General features: G+C 41.7%; 1 protein-coding gene across 5 annotated transcripts in view; it reads right to left on the reverse strand.

Moving 5' to 3' along the window:
• Positions 1-13,909, reverse strand: part of ZNF423 (zinc finger protein 423) — a 403,307-nt gene that overhangs the window by 190,589 nt on the left and 198,809 nt on the right. Inside the window, exon 1 of one of the 5 annotated variants that reach the window (XM_074293333.1) lies at positions 8,759-8,839. The exons of the other annotated variants lie outside the window; for them this stretch is intronic. The gene's annotated coding sequence lies outside the window, so the exon portion shown is untranslated. Of the gene's footprint in view, positions 1-8,758; positions 8,840-13,909 lie in introns of those variants that run through there. 5 annotated transcript variants of the gene reach the window in all.

A 13,909-nucleotide genomic window follows, 5' to 3' on the forward strand; every position in this document is an offset into this window, starting at 1 on the left:
ACTAGTTTTGTTTTTGGTTTTCTAACTGTCCCTTTTAGCTCTAAAACAAATAATCTGACATCTATCAAGCCTCCAGACTTGATTCCACCTTAATCCAGATGGGATTTTCATTGAAATAAATCCCAGAGGAAGGCAATGTCCTCTCAGTCCACATCCTTACTGATGCTAAATCACTCAGCTTGTTTTCCTAATATCTAAGAGTCATGGAAACTACCCATCCCACTTCCTGGGGCCCCAACAATTTCTAGGACTCCTCCAGAGCCCTCCACCCACTGGCACCACCTGTTCTAGAGCAAACCAGCCCTGGTTACAAACCCCCCAGGGAATCTATCTCTGGTTCCAGGGTGACTCATTCATGGGTTTCCATTCACAGGCCCTCCCAAACCACACCCAGATGGGAAGACCATTCAGCCAGCTAGGGAGACTTCAACAAATTGGGAGACAACAGGAAAGGGACAGAGAAGAGAAAAGGAGTGAGAAGAGAAGAAGGGAAAAAAAAATTAATAGTAACAGTTATAAAGGCTGACAACACAGTTCTATAATAACTAAGATTTTAAAAGTGAAATCCACACAATGACTCAGTGTGGTAGATAGTGCAAGAATTTTACTTTTAGAATATACTAGGGATTTTACTGGAGTAGGGGAACTTCCAGTGAGTAATATCTACTATTGCACATTGTCACCTTCTATACAATTTATATTCCTGGGGGAAATTGAGAGGCTTAGGTGAATTATTTAGGGTCACACAAACAGTCTACATATAGGGCAGAATTTGCATCCACGTCTTCCCAATTCCAAAACAAGCTCCCTTCTCCTCACCTCCTTGAATTCCAGTTTTCTTCTCTGGATAGGGTTGTAATAATGTTTGCATGAGAGGCAGCATGGTATAGGAGAAGATAGCTTGTTTTGGAATTGGGAAGATGTGGATTCAAATTCTGCCTCTTACATAGACTGTGTGACCCTGAATAAATTACAACCCAAATAAATTTTATGGTGCTCAGGATCATAAAGGATAGCTAAATGGAGCAATGGATAGCGTGCTGGACACTTTCTTATCTGTATGTCCCTGGATAAGTCACTTAACACTGTTTGCCTCAGTTTCCTCATCTGGAAAATTAGCCAGAGAAATGAAATGACAAAACCATTCCAGTATTCTTGCCAAGATCATCACAGGGGGTTAGACAGAACCAGAATGATTGAACAACAAGAACGGGTCGGATGGCCATAGATCTGGAGTTGGAAAGAACCTTGGGGCAAATCAACCCATATCAACCCTTCCTTTTGGCCACCAGTGAGTGGCAGCAAGGTAGTGCAGGGGAAGAACACTGAGCCTGGTTCAGGAAGGCCCAAGTTCTATCTAGCACCACTTACTAGCTAGGTGACTTTAGGAAAGCCACTCTGCCTCAGTTTACCCGGCTCAATGGGGATAATCACAGCACCTATCTTGCAGGGTCACTGTGAGGATCCAATGAGACAATATCTACAAAATATCTAACATAATCCCTGGCCCGTGGTAGGAGCTACAGAAATGTTTGTTCCTGTCCCTTATTTCTTACCCACGAGTCCCAAAGAGGGCTTTGCCTAAGGTCACCAAGGTAGTGAGTAACCCACAGTCCTGGCGCTGCTGCTTGGAAACGATTCATCCCAGAATCTGCCTTCCCCTGCTTATCTGCTGATAACAGATTGCAGTCACAAAGCCCATGCACAAGCCTTCATCAAAACTCCATCTTCTTGGCAAGAGTAAAGAAAACCAAAACAAAGCCTCCTTCTTCCCTCTCTTTACTCTGGTCCAAGCCCATGGACCTCCATACCTCTCCTCTGGAGAGAATGGATGCCTGGGGCACAAGTAGTACTCGGGCAAGCCCCCAGTTACTAAGGGTCTCTTGTGGACCAGGGACTTGCTTATTGTAAGGAGCCCAGTAAGAAACTGCTGACCTCTTTTTTCCCTGCTTCACCACTGTCCCTTATATCAGGTCTGAATTAACTTCCAAAGTTCTCAATTTTCTATCAGGCAAGGTCCATGAGAGCCACAAGAGGCAAATTACTATTAAAAGCCCCCCTCCCCAATTTGAACTGAATCTATGTGAGTACAAAGTATGGGATAAGACTTGATGGGCTACACATATCCCAAAAAAAAAAAAAAATCCCACTAAACTATTAAAGCTTAAATTTACACTAAGACTCTTAGATCATCCTATGTAAACGTGTTTGTTTGTTTAAACTTGTGTTAATGTGCTTTTTTCAACATTCCCCAAATCCCTCTTTATTTCTGCCACCCAGCTTCTCCCACTTCATTCAAGTCACAGCTAAAATCCCACCTTCTACAAAAAATCTTTTCCAATCCCCTCCAATGCCAGTCATCTCCCTCTAAGAATATTCCAACATATCTTGTTTGGTCTGTTTGTGTGTTCTGTTGCACATCCCCTCCCCTCCCTGAGATGGTCAGCTCTTTCTGCTTTCATTGCATTTCCAGGTTTTAACACAGTGCCTGGCACATAGATGGGTGCTTTAGCAAATCTGACTATCAAAGCAAATTCTACACCTAGGAGACAGTGGTTTTCTTAGGGTCACAAAGCCAGGAATTGTTGGAGAGCCAATTCCTCCAAACTGAGACTGGCCACTATGCCTTTGCCCATACAAACTTATGATTTATACCAAAATCTACCTAGAGAGTGTATATGATGGATATTCATTTCCTCAAGTATTTTGTTTCCCTTTAGAATAACTGAACTAGGTCTCCAGGCCATCAGGAAAAAAGCTCTACCTAGAGATAAAAGCTGGTTAATTTTAAAAGCAGCAGGAGGAGATGCTCCCCTCTCCCCAGGATTCTCCCTAGTCAAACATACAGATGCTTGGCAATACCATCTGGCACCCATATAAACTTTTATGCTTGTCAAAAGTGTGCTCTCACATGTACCATCTCATTTGATCCCTAACTATAAAACTATGAGTTAAAGTAATAATAAACATAAATAATAATAATGACTAGAAAAATCAAAATCATGTGACAACTAGGTGATATGGTAGATAGGGTATTGAGCCTGGAGTCAGAAAAACCTACATTCAAATCCATTCTCATGACACTATGTATATGAGCAAGTCAATAATAGCACCCACCTCCCAGGGTTGTTGTGAAGCTTTCCTAAGATTTAGAAATGTCTTAGGACAGTGTCTGGCATATAGCAAATGCTATATAAATATTAGTTATCATTATTATATCAGAGTAGGATAAGGCATATATCATCCACATTGTGCTTGCTCTCTGCTACTGGAATTGCTTAAAAGAAGTCTTCAATAATCATCCTACAAAGGATGAACTTAATATTCTTTTACTTTTACTTAACTGAAAAAAAGCAGTAACTTCCCTACCTATTTAATAGTCTATAGAAAAGTAAAATGTGATATAAGGGAATAATAGCAGGCAAGACTCTTTCCATGATATGATTTTTCTTTGAATCCTATCCAAAAAAAAAAAAAAAAAGAGGAAGACAATGATGATAACAGCTAGCATTTATAAAGTACCTTAAGGTTTGTAAAACACTTTGCATAAATTATTTCATTTTGATTCTCACAATCCTGACAGGTAAATAAAACACATATTATCTCGTTTGTCTAATAAATAATGATCAAAGAAAGGATTATTATTCCCTTTCTAGAGAATAGGAAAGTGAAACCCAAAAGGAACTGGACATGAAGTTAGCAGACCCAAGTACAAATGCTTGTACTGATATTTCCCCTTCCTAGGGCTCAGAGTGAAAAGTTTGCTTCCAGAAGTCATGATGGTTCATAATGTAAGGGCCCTGCTCCCCAATTTGAGTATGCGACATAATGAGACTGATTTTTGGTCTGATTTTTCACTTGATGAAGACAGACTATTGACTGGGATGCACTGAAAAGGCCCCAACTCTCCAAAATAAGGTGGTCTTCATTCCTAACATGTAGACTGTCTCCATTACAAGTATAATAATAGTTACGTGATCTACCCTACAGGATTATTATCAGGAAAGTGCTGGATAAATTTGGCAATTAAAGTGAGTTACTACTCTCATAATTATTAAGTGAACTCTATGATGGTTCCATAATTAGTCACTGGCCAAATTCATTGTGGCTGATGTTTTCTGTTGCTTAGGGTCATCATAGCATAGTTCTATCAATGGAAAGAACCTCAGAGACCATCTAATCTAACCCACTCATTTTAAAGAGGGCCAACAGACCCAACCACATTTAATTAAGATCACAGAACAGTCTTGACATTATGCTGCTTGAAAACAAATCAGACCTATATCTAGAATCCAAGGCTCCCTATCCTTGTGCCATCAAATACATAGTTCCCTGCAGTAGTTCTTCCAATGAATATACTTATTCCCTAGGTAATTTCTGCAAGGATGCCCTCCTATAACAGTCTGGATTCTAGAACCAATTCTAAACACTGTCTGATAGGACTTAGAAGTCTTCCTCCTCTCCTCCTCCTCCCTGACCCACCATCATTCAGAAGGTCCCAACACACCAGCTGCTTCCCTCTAGTTCTCTCTCAGTGAGGAGGAAGCAATCCCTCTTTCATTCCCACTGGACATCTACAAATTGTGATAAGCGCACAGGTTTTCAACAGACCCATTGTCTGGGCCTTCACTCTCATAAGCTGGTGGCAATAGCTGGCTGTGTCCCATTTATTTCTGGATCCCCTTTCAGGGCATGCATGGTCTGTGGCCATCTCTCTTAACATACAGCACACATGGCCAGGCCAGCCAAATACATGTGAAGAAAATAATAGGTGGATCAGTATCTACTGGGGCTCCCTCAGAGTGAAATAAAGAGGATGAAATGCAGAGCTTTGGTTTGTAACTTGAGAGAATGGTTCCCACCCAGATTTTTCTCCCACTTTATTTTCTTTTCATTCTGAATTTAGCAAGCACCAAATAAAATGAGTATTTCCACAAACAATATAGGAATGGAGAGGATGGTACATGAAACTGCAAATCTCTAGGTAGAGCTTGTTCTTTCTTTTTAATTATGTAATAAACTGAACATGGAACTTTCAAAGCTGTCCTGCTTGTCGGTGATTCTTTCTGGCCTTCTCTTTTTGTCTCTTTTTCCTTGCTAAACTTTAATTAAACAAGATATAAAGGTTTGTTAAGGTTTGAAGCAGGACATAAAGAAGGGATGAGAAAGGCTGTTCCAATGAAAAGAGACCTGGATCCTAATTCTGATTCTGCCACTAATGCCCAACAAGCACTTTCCCTCTTGTGGCCCCAGTTTCCCCATATGTAAATGTGAAAATATTCTGCTACATGGTCTTTAAAAGTCCCTTAACCGCCAACAAAATTCTATCCATTCTAAAAATCATAGATTATAATGAACCTTTGAGACCTTCGAGCTGGGCTAAAGAGAAAATGGAACAGGGAAGAACTTTCCCCAAATTTATACCACGCCATCAAGAATAGAATATCATCAATAGACAAACTCCTGATTACCAATATTCCTTGGGGGAAAGTTTAGAAATAACTCCCAACTGTGAATAAACTAAAAAAAAAAAAAAATTTAAACCCTTTCTAATAAGTTATTTGGAGAGGGGGGTTGCTTTCTGCATTTTCAAAGACAAGAGGTTTATTTTCCTAAAGAAGTTTCCCAGAGGCTAATATTAACCTCAGACTACAATCCTTGAGCATCCATCAGCTAGCTATGGGAGGCAGCCCAGAAGCAATCTGGGTGGCAGGGGAAAGACGGTCTGGAATTGTGCAACCAGCTCTTGATGCAGCCTGCTCATGCAGCCAGCTGGAGCTGGGGGAAGAGGCTGTTCAAAAAAACCTTCAATTTCCCACAGCCTTATCTTGGACCAGGGCAGGCAACAAAAGAACAAAACTCACTCGGGATTGACCATTTCTTCAACCATCTAGATTCACCATGGAACTAATTAGTATTGAAAAGCCAAGTCATAGGGAGAGGGAGACCAGCGAGGGGAAGCTCGGGATCTGGACAGCCACAAAGTCTCCAGAAGTAGGACACAGAGAGGAGGCAGAGAAGTCGGGGCCTCGCACAGCCAAGGATTAAGGCTTATTTATCATTCCAGACAGAGTCTCAAAAAACAACAACCACAACCAGGATGAAATGCACCAGCCAAGTATGTGCCGGCTTGCCCGGAGGTCCCCAGTTGAGTGCAGACTGGAAGTCAGCATCAAGCGGCACCATCCAAAATAGTGTCTCTCATCACAAGAGCCGGCTCTGCTAAGACCCAGAGTGAGAAGAATTGGGCTGGCTCAAGGAGGGAAGGGGAATACGAGTCCGTCAGGGTCGATAATCCATAATGCAGTCCAGGATTCAAAGGGTGAATACGGACTATCAGACTTGGAGAAGGGATCTGATCAGGTAGTGAAGCTGAAGGAGATAAGAAGGAAAGACAGGAAGAGATTCAAGAAAAGAAGGAGAATAGATTCAATGTGGGGCAAAGCCAAGCCAAGTTCCTGCCCTGAATGGGTCAGCCCAGCAGTGGAGAATGCCATGGCCAACCGGCCAAGTTCCGAGCAGAGAGACCAAACAACAGCTGGGGAGAAGGACAAGTTGCTTTAATGGATTTTTCAAGGGAAATTGGGCTTTCTAATAAGATGGCTCAATGCCTCCAAGCCACTATCATTCCTGGCAGCAGCCAGGTTCCAGCCTTAAAGGAATGGACTCAGATTCTCCCAAAGATTTAGGGAACGGTGTCCTTGACTTACTGCAATAATCCTCTGAGTGAGGAGTCAGAGGGCCATCATCAGTAAAGTGGAGGATAATCAGAAACCCAATTAGCTTTCCCACTGTCAGAGTGGAAGATCCCCACGTATCAGATTGAGCTCCAGATACCATGCCTCGGATGGCTCGGGACACGGGGGCCTTGGCAGAAAGCAGACTAGCTCAAGCCTCTAATTCCAAATGATACAGCCAAGAGGTCAGAAGCGGCCTGCAGCTCTGCTTGCTGGGCTTCTTCCTCTGCCCTACCCAGAGTAGCAGCTCTTGGCTTAAACGGGCTCCAGCCTACAATAGAGACCAGAAAGCCATGTTTCCATCCCAAATCGGCACAGGATTCCGGGGCCAAGGCTGGAAAGAAGCTAGGCCGGTCCCCAAAGACATCTTGCCCTGGATAGGAAGCCCACACAAGCTGATTAATAGAAACATCATTGTCCCAGGAACGAGAGCTCTAGTCTACCACCACCAGATGGCGCAGTAGATATAGTGCTTGCCCTGAGTCAAGAAGATCTGAGTTCAAATTCTAACCTCAGACACTTAAGGTGTGTACCTAAGCAAGTCACTTAACCCGTCTGCCTCAGTTTTATCATCTGTAAAAGAAAAGCACCTAATTCCTAAGTGTGTTATAGGGATAAAACTAGTTAATTGTAAAGTACTTTGAAGATCTTAAAGTGCCATACAAATTATTGTGGTTATGATTAGTCTCAGCGCTGACTTCTTATGTGTATCTGTAAAATAGATCTGTAATAAATCTGTAAAACAGGTTTTTTTTAAATGGTGGTAAGAAGTCAATGAGGTACCTTAAAAAGTATAAAGCATATATGCAGCACCATCAGTCCTAAAAGGCAATATTCTTAATTACAGGGTAGTTTTACATCAGAGCCACAAAAAGATAAAGTGCCTGCTGCTCGTTGTCGCTGCCAGCTTTGGGTAGAATTTTTTAAGCATCCTTTTTTGTGGGCTTTGAAAGATGTCAGGGTGGTTCAAATTAAATTGCATCTTCAGGACATTAAATTAAAAAAAAAAAAAAAAAAAAAAAGAATCACCCCAAATGAGGAAACTTCAGTTCCTTTAAGAAGCCAAGCCAGAAACATTCAGATGCAAATCTCTCTAAGGAGTCATCTTGGGGGGAGGGGAGATTAAAAAAAAAAAAAAAAAAAAAAAAAAGAGATGCGCTTCAAATTTTTTGAATTGCTTTCATTGGCAAGCTGATTTGGTTACCACGGTCTGTGGCCTATTCAGAGAGATGGTATCAGAGTCAACAGAAGCTTATGCACCTCAAAAAAAAAAAAAAAAAAAAGCCAAGCTTTCCTCATTAGCTCTCTCTGCCTGCCCAGGTAGCAGAGAAATCTGCTTTGTATCCGCACAGTGGCATCCCACTGACATCGGGATTGACTGCCCCCCAGAGACACTGGGGGGGAGGGAAGGCAGAAGGAATAGGGGGGCTTCGCCTTCTGGCCCCCTTCTTACTAGGGAAACCTGCGCAACCTTTGCAAGCAGCAGCCTCAGCAGCCACTACATCTGGAACGTCAAGACCGAGAGATTCACTGCTCGTCCCCCTGTCTTTTGCACGGCTGATGCTCGAGACCGTGCTGGGATTCAAACCTTCCGCTGCCTTCCCAAGCACAAATCAATCCGCTAACTAGGTGAATCCCACCTCGTGCCAAGGAAAAATAGCATGTGTGTGCAGCCGGGCTAATGCAGCTTAAAGGGACTGCCCCTGGGAGTGGAAAGCCCAAGCTTCCTCTTCCTATCTTCAAAGGTGATTTTTTTCTTAATGGGGGAGGGAGAACGAGAGGGTGAGAGTCGGGAGGGAGGGCAAGGAAATTACACAAATCTAAAGACAGAATTTAGGCAAAATTGGTCCCTTCGTTCTAAGTTCAATCAGATACAATTTATTAAGTTAACCTATTATCTGTTTAAACTCCTTCTGTCAAAGACAATTCATCATCCACCCGCAGGGTTCCAGAAAGTTTTCCACGGCCCCAAATCACAAAGAGACACAAAGACACACACACGGACACAGAAATACACTCACTCGCAGAGGAGGCGTGCACTGACGCACGGGTGAGGAGGGTTCCCTGCCCTTGAACTCCCAGCACCTGCTCTCACACCCCGGAGAGGAGAGAGACAGAAAGAGGCACAGACCCTCCCCGCCCCGCCCCCCGCCCGCGGCATTCTCCCAGGTTGCCCCACCTCCTTGCCGGGGGGCCTCCCCCCCCCCCCCCCCCGTGCGCACCGGGGCTAGGATGCACCAGCAGCTACAGCAACCAGCTCCTCTTCCAACGAGGTAATTACCCCCCACCTGACACAGTCTGAAAATATCATTTTACCTACAACAAATCTGCTAAACATGCCCCCAGCCTGGTAGAAACAGACTCAGATAATCCCTTTTACCTAGAGGCCCAAGCTGCAAAGCAGGTCTCCTCTCAACAACCTGCCCGACCCGGTGGAGAAGCAGAAGGGGCTGTGTTTCTTTAAAACTAAAACTTAAAAAAAAAAAAAAAAAAAAAAAAAAAAAAAGCCTCCCAGCTAAATCACCTCAGTTTCTATCTTGGCCACCATAAACTTCTTTTTATTAGTTGAGTATTTTCCCCCAACTTTCGGGAAAGAATGCCATATATGCAAAATTCTGGTGCCCCATTACAAAATAATTACATGATAATTACATGAGCATTAAGATGTCTACCCCCTGAGTAAAGCCGCTGCGCCCAGCCGCTAACGGAGGCAGCCCTGGAATGTTTCAGCTTATTAAGGAGAATTCCAGCATTGAGCAAAAGCCCCAGCTGAAGCAGATTCTAACTCTTTTACTCCTCTGATTTCTAATTAAAAATTAAAACAGGTTCCTTTCTTTGGCAACCCAATTATACTGAAACATCAGGCTTGGGGGGTGGGGGGGGAGAAGAAATAAAACTTTTCTTCGAGGCTAAGCAACTTCACCACATCCATCGGTACTTTGAGGGTTTTGCTTTGTTTTGGTTTTTGCTTTATTTTTTTTTTTCTCTAGACAATTTCACCAACACAATCCGCTGGCAACTTGCCCTCACCCTGGCCCTGCCGCCACAGATGACGGAGTGCACACTGACCACTGAAATGGCACTGCCCCTAGCTCACCTAGTGGCTCTGACTTTTTTCGAAGGCTAAGTTGCACTGTACAGGAAGCCTTTCCCAGTAATTCCTTGGCTGTTAGGGAGCTCTCCTGCTCTCAAATTATTGTATCAGAAGACTGTAGATTTTGGAGTTGGAAGGTCCTCCAAAGGCTGTTTGACCCAGCTCCCTCGTTCTGTAAATGAACTAGCCCAAGGGAGTTAATCTAAGGGCATACAAGTAATTTCAGGTGTCAAGGGTAGAACTCTAACCCAAGTCCTCAGACTTCAAGATTATGAACTTTCTTCATTGGGCCATTCTCCCTTATATGCTGATGGGCTCCCAGACTCATAGAACAAAAGTGTTAAAATGTTTGCCTGTGTATTCCCAGTCCCTTGAATTTAATGTGGGGTTGGTTATCGCCTGATTGCTCAGGTGACTCTTCTCTCACCTGCTCACCCCTTCTTGGAGCAGAAAGCCCAACATCAGCTCAAAAAGATCTAGTGTCCCTGAAACAAGTTATTCTTCCTCGATACCTCGCCCCAACTAAAGTTACCTAGAAAAAGCCTCTCTTTCTGAACTGGTCATCTAACTCCAATACCAGGCAACGGAGCCAAGGAAAGGAAGTGAGGAAAAGCTCCAGATCATATTTTCTGCCCTGGTAACCCTTTATAACCTGAATGCTACCTCTTTTCTGCTCATTTTTATAAAGAGGCAAAGTGGAAAAATAAAAAGAACAAAGGCTTTATAATGAATGAGAGGACCCACTTGGGCAAGTCATTTAATCTCACTGGATCTCAATTTCCTCATTTGTAAAATGAAAACACTGAACAAGATGATTTAAGATCTTGGGGTCTTGTGAACTCTCACTACTCCCCCCGCAAAGATAGTGCCTCCAACCTACTTTTCATTTTCTTCAGTACTCACTGCCTACTCCATGCTGTTTCACGTCTTTCCCTGGAATTGTCTCCCCATTCTCCCTGGCTACCCAAATTCTTTCCATCCTTCAAAGATCTTGCTTAAGGTTCATCTTTTCCAAAAAATCTTCACAATACTCAAACCCACAAGAAACATTCCTTTGCCTGAATTCCAATCACACACAGTCCTAACCATCCAATCTAGTGTTCACTTATATTTTTTTAACATATTTTATACTCTTTTTCTAGATGGCATTATACAGATTGCATTGAATCCTAGAATGCTTTTTACTCCTCTAATATAATCATAATTTTTAAAAAGATTGACCTAACCATCCACATTGAAAAATAAAGTGAAGTCAGGAGGACCTGAGTTCAAATTTGGCCTCAGATACTTAATACTTCCTAGCTGTGTGACCCTGGGCAAGTCACTTAACCCCAACTGCCTCAGCAAAAAGCAAAAGAAAAGAAAAACAAAGTGGATGAAATAAGCATATTGTCCAGATTATTACATATAACTGGATAGAAGGACCACCGAGTTAGTATGGATATGTCTATGTGTTTGTGACTGTAGGTATGGATAAAACATATATATATAGGGGCAGCTAGGTGGTGCAGTGGATAGAGCACCAGCCCTGAATTCAGGAGGGACCTGAGTTCAAATCTGGTCTCAGACACTTAACACTTCCTAGCTGTGTGACCCTGGGCAAGTCACTTAACCCCAACCTCAAAAAGAAAACACACACACACACATACACACACACACACACACACACACACACACACACACACACACACACATTTCACAGGCTGAGACATGCAATATATACTGTTTATATCTATGTATCCAGACATATTATGTATGTATATATATATATATATTTTTTAAGGTTCTGCATACATATTTTATGCTTGTGTATGAGTCTATAATAATTATATAATTGTACATTATAATATTTTTTTCCCCTGAAGCTGGGGTTAAGTGACTTGCCCAGGGTCACACAGCTAGGAAGTGTTAAGAGTCTGAGACCAAATTTGAACTCAGGTCCCTCCTGAATTCAGGGCTGGTGCTCTATCTACTGCACCACCTAGCTGCCCCCTATAATTGTACATTATAATATCAATATTTAAGCATGCTTTATGTGTGCATATTTATGTATGTGTGTGTATCTCCATTTATACTTATGTGTATATGTATATGTTTAAGGAACTTTCTTCAGCTGCTATGTATCCATCTATGGAATGGGTAATAGTGAGTGATGTCAGTTCCTGGAAAACCTGGGTTCATATCCTACATGATTATATGACCTTGGGAAAGCTCAAAATATTCTAAACAGCCCTTTGGACTATAAATTGTATGATCTGTCTTGGGAGAAGTTTCCTCATCTGTGAGTCTGTATCAGTAAAATCACAGGTATAGTTCCTGCCCCTATTTTAAAAAAATAAACCATAGATGTAAATAATGAAAAGATGAAGTATTGAATAGATTAAGCCAAATTGCAATTAAGAAGTTTCATATAATAGATACCTAATAAAAGTCCATCAAATTGAACAACAGCATTTTAAACCTATTCAAACCATAGAAGTCCATTTCTTATTACCAATATTCTCTCACATGTTTGCAAATCATGGAAGACCACAGTTTTAGAAGAATTAAAATTTCAGGTGATCCACAATCAATGGATTCAGGATAGCTCTAGAAGAGCCTCAGGAAACAGGTGAGGGAGACTGTGGAAAGGCAAGAGGGACTCAAAAGAGGCAGCAATGGGTTACCCTTGTTTGTTAAGGGTACCAACACAGCCTCCCTTATTGGATAAGGGAAGTCTTAAATTTAGCTTTTCTCTGAATTCTTCCACACAGCCTCTTAAATTTTTCACTATTACTCTGCCTGGTCATGATGAAAACTATTCAGAAATTGATTCAAATGCCAGTAGGAATGATGAGATGAAATGACTGATACATATGAATAAATTTTGAAAAGGAGAAAATGCTATATTAATGAAAAAATCATTATGTATAGATTATTAAAATGTAAGCTCTTTGAAGGCAGGGACTCTTTTTGCTTTTTTGCCTTTTTTTTTTTTTTTTTTTTTTTGGAAATCTCAAATCAAAGCACAATTCCTGGTACTGAATACAAGCAGTGAATGTTTGCTAATTAATTATTTTCATCATCAATTGTTCAATCTCCTGCTTTGAGGTCAAGCTCACTCCTAAACTAGATGACGTCTAAGTCCCACTGACTTAGTTCAAGTATTCCAAACTATTGGTGCTTTCTTTTTGATAGGTCCAAAAGAAGAGCCAATTTTTGTCTTCTTTCTCACCCAGTCAAAATCCTGCAAATTCCATTGTCTTGTGATATTGCCAAAGAGACACCAACACAGGTGTCTGGGTTTCCATGGAATTAGTTGGATTGTTGCAGTTTATCCTTCCTGAAATTCCCTCCCAATGGCAATGACCTAATCAGCTGCCCTTACACTCCTGTATGATGTCATCAATAGAGGATTAGGCCCATTGGGCATGGATTAGAAGGGAGAGAAACTGCTGTGGCAGACTTAGCTAGCGGCTGCTGCTCATTTTCAGGCAAATGCTCTTGTTAATTAAAATACATCTGAGCTGAGCACACACACTAGCAACCAAGTTTTTTTTTTTTTTTTTTTTTTTTTTTTTTTCAAAATCTGCTATACAGAACCATATCATTAATTCAGGTGGAAGTGAAGATTCAAATCTTGCTAGACCAAAAGGATGCAAAGTGGGAGCAACTCATCCCTTTCTTCTGTCTCTCTTATACAGCCTTACTTTAACTGGAAGGGGTGATGACTTTGCTTATTAGGAGATACAATGAACTAACCCACTGCACAGGTTAGAATTTCATACAGAAATACATTCTTGTGAAATATGGAAACTAGGAGGAATCTTGAAAAACCATCTGGTCCACCATCTTGTCTTTCGTCCAGGACATTGATGAAATTCAGTTGGCCACCCTGGGAGATTTGTTCAGGGTTTCCCCTTCTCAGTTCAGACACAGATCAACTATTATCTATGTAGGAGAAAGCCCTCCATGAATTTATCCATGATCCAGATCATTTGCTTCTACTTCTTCCATATTTTATGTTAGAAGAGGCAGGAAAACCTAAGTCAGTTCACTTAAACAATTTCTGTAAGAAAAAAATGTGTAAGCTCTCTGA

Source organism: Sminthopsis crassicaudata, chromosome 2 (assembly GCF_048593235.1).
Source record: "Sminthopsis crassicaudata isolate SCR6 chromosome 2, ASM4859323v1, whole genome shotgun sequence".
Taxonomy (NCBI): domain Eukaryota; kingdom Metazoa; phylum Chordata; class Mammalia; order Dasyuromorphia; family Dasyuridae; genus Sminthopsis; species Sminthopsis crassicaudata.